This window comes from Octopus bimaculoides, chromosome 7, assembly GCF_046866305.1.
Source record: "Octopus bimaculoides isolate indiv1 chromosome 7, ASM4686630v1, whole genome shotgun sequence".
Lineage (NCBI taxonomy): Eukaryota > Metazoa > Mollusca > Cephalopoda > Octopoda > Octopodidae > Octopus > Octopus bimaculoides.
In genome coordinates, this window is record NC_142934.1 from 51,956,209 (window position 1) to 51,963,257 (window position 7,049).

Below are 7,049 nucleotides of genomic sequence, written 5' to 3' on the forward strand. Positions count from 1 at the left end.
AAAGAGAGATAAATGAAGGCGTGTGTATATATATGTGCGTGCGTGTATATATATATATATATATATATATATATATATATATATATATATATATATATATATATATATATATATATATATATATATTTATATATATATATGCATATAACTGATACGGACCCTATTTAGGACCATCGATATTAAACAGATTTTTAGAACGAGGCGAAGAGTTAGGCGCTTGCTCCGCCTTTGCCATGGGTTGGTCTGGTACTGCAGTACTTCCAGGTTTCAGAGGAGGAGTCGCTGTGTGGTAAGAAGCTTGCCTCCCAAGAACATTATTCTGGGTTCAGTCCCACTGCGTAGCACCTTCGGCATGTGTCTTCCATTATAGCCTCGGGCCAACCAAAGTCTTGTGAGTGGATTTGCTAAACAGAAACTGAAAGAAGCCCATCGTATATATATATATATATATATATATATATATATATATATATATATATATATATATATATATATATATATATATATATGTATGTATGTATGTATGTATGTATGTATGTGTGTATGTGTGCTTGTTTGTCTGTCTTTGCCCTCCCCCCATTGTTTGACAACCGATGTTACCGTGTTTAGGTCCCCGTATCTAAGTGGTTCGGCAAAACAGACCGATAGAATAAGTACTAGGCTTACAAAGAATAGGTTCTTGTTAGATAATGTAGCAGCTGGTAATTGTTTAATAAAATACTGTCTCTACGCATGTAACCACATACTTCCTTTGTTCTATTCTTGCAGTGCTTTTAGTTTAGCATTGATAAAGCAACAGCTTAAATTTTTTTATATACATACACACACACACACACGTTCGCACACACGCACACGCACACAGACATACTGCATATTTGTCTTTAGCAAGTATTTCTCATAGACGTGGTTTTAGACACTATAGTGTATACACACACACACACACACGTACTTAAGCACAAACACACAAAGATATTATTGAAACTGCATAGGGTTGCAAATCATTTCAAAACGATCTATAAACCAACAATCTGAAATTCTTTGACCTGCGTTTCTCGTTGACAACATTTCAGAAAAGCAAGATTTTAAAGGTTGCAAACTTTCATGAACTTTGTTATATGTCAATGTTGCACCTCTTTGTGAAATGGTACGGAATGCTGTCAATGTTAACATATATTTATTGAGGGTATACGGATGTAAGCCGGAGAAGTAAGTAACTCCACCAAACCAAATTCTCACCATGCCAAATTACCCTTTGACATAACTCCACATACTACCACAATCAAAGAACAACGTGCCAAAGATTTTCTAAAACCAAAAGGAACACAAACTTAGCAAGTAGTATGCCAAATACTAACAAGCTGAAATTTCAAAAGTCAATGTTAACATTTTCCTGGTAAAAGCTTAATTCATATATATATATATATATATATATAACAGAGGTTATCAATAAAAGATCAAGTCAAATCAAGGTGAAAAACTCCATATATTGGCCTGACTGAATGACCAAAACAGACAGTTAAATTATCACGGAATGCATCGATGAAGAAAGTTCACTGTTGTTAGGTAATCCACAATTCTAATAGTATCCAAAGTATCTAAAATTATCTAACGATAAATGGAAACTTAAGCGTGGCGTAAATCTAAAATAAAACAAAGGAATGCATTACTTGGCATTGCTACGGTTGTTTCATTGGGAATCTTTATCGTGAGACAAGCATAATGCAACTAAAATAGTTAGATTGCAAATGTTACATAACTCCCGAGTCATCAGGCGACTAAATAGACAAGGGGGCATTGTTACAGATGATCAACAATTGAAATTTCTAATCAGAATAACTAACATTTAAGAAATTTAAATTGTATGTGTTTCTAACCTGTCAATCGAGAGGGGTAGATAGTAGCATAATGTCTTGTATATATATATATATATATATATATATATATATATATATATATATATATATATATAGGAGGTTAGCTTTGAGAGTTGCATTCCCTCGCGATCGGTAAAAATGTGCTTATTATAGTAGTTTGACTTCTGGAGTCCCTCTTATCATGAGGCGTTATTGCATAGTAATGCCCTTATATAAATCAAATATATATATATACATATATGTGTTTGTGTGTGTGTGTCTGTGTGTGTGTGTCTGTATGTGTGTGTGTGTGTGTGTGTGTATATGTGTATATGTGTGTGTGTGTGTGTGTGTGTGTGTGTGTGAGCATTTAAAGGAAGTAATATGCTTAAGAGGTGTTTAAGCCTAGCGACCTCGTCAACAAAACCCAGTAGTGAAAGATCTTACTTGAATACAGCAGATAGTAAGTGCCAAGAATGATATTTGATCTTATCAAAACATTTCAAAGGGATCTACCGACGCTGCTTCAGAAGGCCAGTTATAGTGCTAGGTTAATTTCAAGTTAGTATTAGTTGCTTATGTTCTTAATTAAACTTGTTCCAAAATTATATTACCAAATTAATGGAATAGCTCCTTCAGATAACAAACAACCAGTTAATTATAATAGAGACGAATAATTTATGGAGTTTAAGAAGGGAAAATATTGTTGCCTTGAAGTTCACTGACCGGATATGCCTCTGGTGGCAGCAATAAGATAGTTCATTCTACCTGTGGATAGATACTACAAGTTGGTGAAGTACCTGCGAGTTACACCTGAGTTACACCTGAGTACATAATACATGAACACATACGCATGTTTTATTTATATGTATACATATATACACATATATGCTTTATTTATAGATATGTTTACGTATGTATGTATGTATCTATCTATCTGTCTATCTCTCTTTCTATATATATGTATTTGTGTGTGTATGTGTCTATCCCCCTGCCATCGCCAGAAACTTGGCGGTTCGGCAATAGTAACCGACAGAATAAGTACTAGGCAGAATAAGTCTTAGAGTCGATTCGTTCGACTAAAGGTGGTGCTTTAGCATAGCCTCAGTCAAATAAATGAAACAACTAAAAAAATTAAAGAATAAGAAAATATGTATATATGTATATATGAATATATCCCATATTTTATTTTGGTTCGCAGGAGCAACAGCTTTTCGAAGCCTCATATTATCATTAATTGCTCAAAATGAGGACTAGATGAACAGATGAACAGCCAACAACTGATGAAGGGTCGTTCTTTATGTTACTTGTCTTGTTTTCCATTTGTTTCTCTCGTTGTTTGCATACCCAACTTTGTCTTCGTATTTCATGTTGCCTACCTTTTGTGACGTCATGTATCCATAAATGCATATATATATATATATATATATATATATATATATATATATATATATATATATATATATATATACATGTATATGTATGTACATATCCATATATATATATATAATGCATATATATATGCACATATATATGCATATATATATATATATATATATATATGTAAATTGAGCAAGAATTGTCATAGGAGTCAGTGTCTTATAATTTGCGTTTTAACGTCTTATTGATTATCTGTACTGGTGCAGAGAAAATTTCCCCTTTAATTATTTACTCTGAACATAGTGATTCTCTTTTTACAGAATATTTTCATAAAATGTAATACTAAAGTCTAAATAAAACGGCAGTTGCTTATTTACTATAACATCATATGCTATTTTAGAAAGATAGGGTTAAGTGAAATATATTCGAAACTTCCTTGAATCATATACTTTTGAAAATTCTGTTTCCAATAATAAACTTACATATTGACAAACGTATATACATTCATATACACATACACATACAGAAATATTATCTTTGACTAGCAATGAATTGTTAGAGTTATTTAAACTACTCATTTATTTTGGAAAAGTCGAGTTACATCAAACCTGCTTATCTACTTAGATATATTAAGCATGTGAAGTTTTGCTCTTCACTTTTGTTTTGGCATTGACTTTAACGTCGGATTTTCAACAATCTCACTTCTACAGTTATATCTGATCTACATCGTAATAATTTTGAACTAGCAATAGATTTGTCCTAGTTTACCACGTCGTTACTGGCGCATCAGTGGTCAGAGTCCGGCAACAAGCACGGAACTGTTTTCACGTTAGTTCATACAGCGATGCATGTCTGCAATAAGCAAGAACGGTTTAGTATAAAATTATTGAAAGATTCCATAGGCTATTTTGAAATTCTTTGGAAATATCAGCACTACCATTTCAAAGAGATTAATGCTCCGTGGAAACGGCACACACACACACACACACACACACACACACACACACACACACACACACACACACAGAGCCAAACATGTGCATACAACATACATGCGTACATGGACACTCACAAACGCTCCCCACATAAAACTCGACTTACATATATCTAAACACTTAGTAGATAAAAAAAAAGTGCTCGATGTATGTCGTGAAGGGTAAATGTTTTCACAAACAATATATATATATATATATATATATATATATATATATATATTTATATTTATATTTATATAAATATAAGAGGGGCTTTCAAATATAGTCGGTTTTATTTTTTCTCGACAAAGATAATACCGCTTGGGAAAAATCATTTGGGTGAGAGGTGACGCCAACCTTCCAGCGCAATCGCCAGGTCAGTTCTTGGCAGTTACGCCAAGAGTAAAGATGTGTAATGTGCACTCGTCGGATTTTCGTTTCCATGACCGAATGCATCGAACAGAGACCATAAACGCAAGTCTTATCACCACTGATGATAGTCTTCATGATATCTGGATAGTGGTTTGTACAGTCCAACATGTCCTGAGCGATTCCCATGCTTCTGATGTCTCTGCCAACGCTTAGGGGACGAATTTCCCCGAATGCATAAATCTTCTGTTCAAATGGAATGTTCTGAGCCTGTGCTCATTCTTCGTTCGTGACCAATTTCCTAGATTTTCAAACGAGAGTCTTCCTCGATTATTCACCGATCCTTCTCAATCTCATGTCTGCATATATATATATATATATATATATATATATATATATATATATATATATATATACACATACATACATATATATATATATATATATATATATATATATATATATATATATATATATATATATATATATATATATAATGTATAATTATAAATCTGTGCTTTTGTATGGCTCTGAAACATGTAGAGCCACCTGCAGCAACTACAAGAAGATCCAGACATTCATCAACAAATTTCACCGGAAGTTCCTCCATCTGAAGTATTTCGACAGAGTGCCAAATACCGACCTGTGGGAAAGGGCCAACCAGGAGCCCATACATGTTCAGATTAGACGAAGGAAATGGAGATGGATCGGACACACACTGCAGAAAGAACCCTCAAATGGAACCCACAGGGGAAAAGGAACCGAGGACTCCCGAAGCAGACATGGAAACGGAGCATTTTGGACGAGCTCAGAACCACCGGCCTGACATGGGAAGCAGCCAAGAAACACGCCAATGACCGCAAAAAGTGGAAAATAATTGTTGAGGCCTATGGTCCACAAGGGGTAAAAAGGATTAAGAAGAAGATAATTATAAATAAAGGCAAAATAAAAAAAGATCGATGGCAGTATACTGAAAAATAGACTTTAGATCGTCAAATCACATACAATATCTTTCACTATAATACATAGAGTGTTGAAACGAGGAAAGCAAGCTAACAGAAAATTAAAAAATTTCGTTGTCTCCGAATCGGAACGATGTCTGGATTATGTATGTATGTATGTATGTATGTATGTATGTATGTATGTATGTATGTATGTATGTATATATATATATATATATATATATATATATATATATATATATATATATACATATAATGTATGTGAGTTGATATAATAAAGAATAAATGGAGCAAAACGCATATAATAAATAAGTTCCTTTAATTCCGACACATGTTTCGAAAATTACATGAACACTATTCCAAAGGAATAAAAGATGTTTTTATAAATGTAATTTTCTCTTCAGGGAATCATCCTTCGAATGCAAGACCTATACCGAATGTGTGTATTTATATTTTGATAGCAGTCGCGTTGCTTAAATCCATTAGAAATCACTTGTCCATTATAGTGTCGAAACAATGCTTCTCTGCTGTATAGGAATCACTGTATTGTTCCTACAAACCGCTGCAGGTCTCTGCCGTTTCCAGATATATTTCGATATTTCGAAAATGCTTTGGTATACTTCTGATGCCTTTTGAATAGTGTTCTGCGAATTATCTGTGATATTTCTGTTCGTGTTGATTTTTTTTTATATTGAAGTAAGAACACCCTAATACTTTTGCGATTGCTTTCTTTGAAATGTATTGTCATTTGCACTCTTAGTGTCATGCTATTTGAAATCTAATGATAACCAAAGTCATTACTCGGAAGCGTTCACTAATAATTGTTCGTGCAAATTCATAGAAACCAGGGCTCCACTGTAGCTTTGCTATGATTCTTCAGCTTCGAATAAATACAAAATATCCCATAAGATCTTTGAAACTGCCATGCTCATTGTTCGAATACCTTGCACAGGACCCTGAGCAAGTATGTATTACACCAAATATAAGTCGTCAAGAATGCAATTTGTTAAACTTGTGTATGTGTGTGTGTGTGTGCACGCGTGTATAAGTATATGTGGATATATACACGATTATACACAAACATATAGGTATATGTATGTATGATGTGTATATGTATGTATGTGTGTCTCTTCTATATTTTAATTATTATAAATCTTCCACTGAGGAAAGAGCCAGTTTCGAAAAAAGATACTAAGCTCCGTCTTTGCGATGTAGTTAACACAGACAATTTCACATTTGGAACTTGAGAAAAGTCTTGCACATTTTTACTGCTCCACTCAAAAATTTCACTTGTAATGTACGAATTAGCCGGTCGATTTCTCTTTCTGAAAATCACAGTTTATTCAGATTCTCCCTTAAGCATTTACTAATAAAATCTAATGTTCTAATTATTACTGGTATGAATATGAATTCATATTCAGGATATAGAAGTTATAGGTTTCCAAGCAATTGTCTATAGATATCCTCTTTTTCTTTGATATGCGAAGAGATATTTATATCTGCAGGGCAGC

General features: G+C 33.4%; 1 pseudogene; it reads left to right on the top strand.

The window, feature by feature from the left end:
- The first annotated feature begins 100 nt into the window (after window positions 1-100).
- On the top strand, window positions 101-281 carry LOC149134698 (U2 spliceosomal RNA; annotated as a pseudogene).
- The last annotated feature ends 6,768 nt before the right edge of the window (window positions 282-7,049 follow it).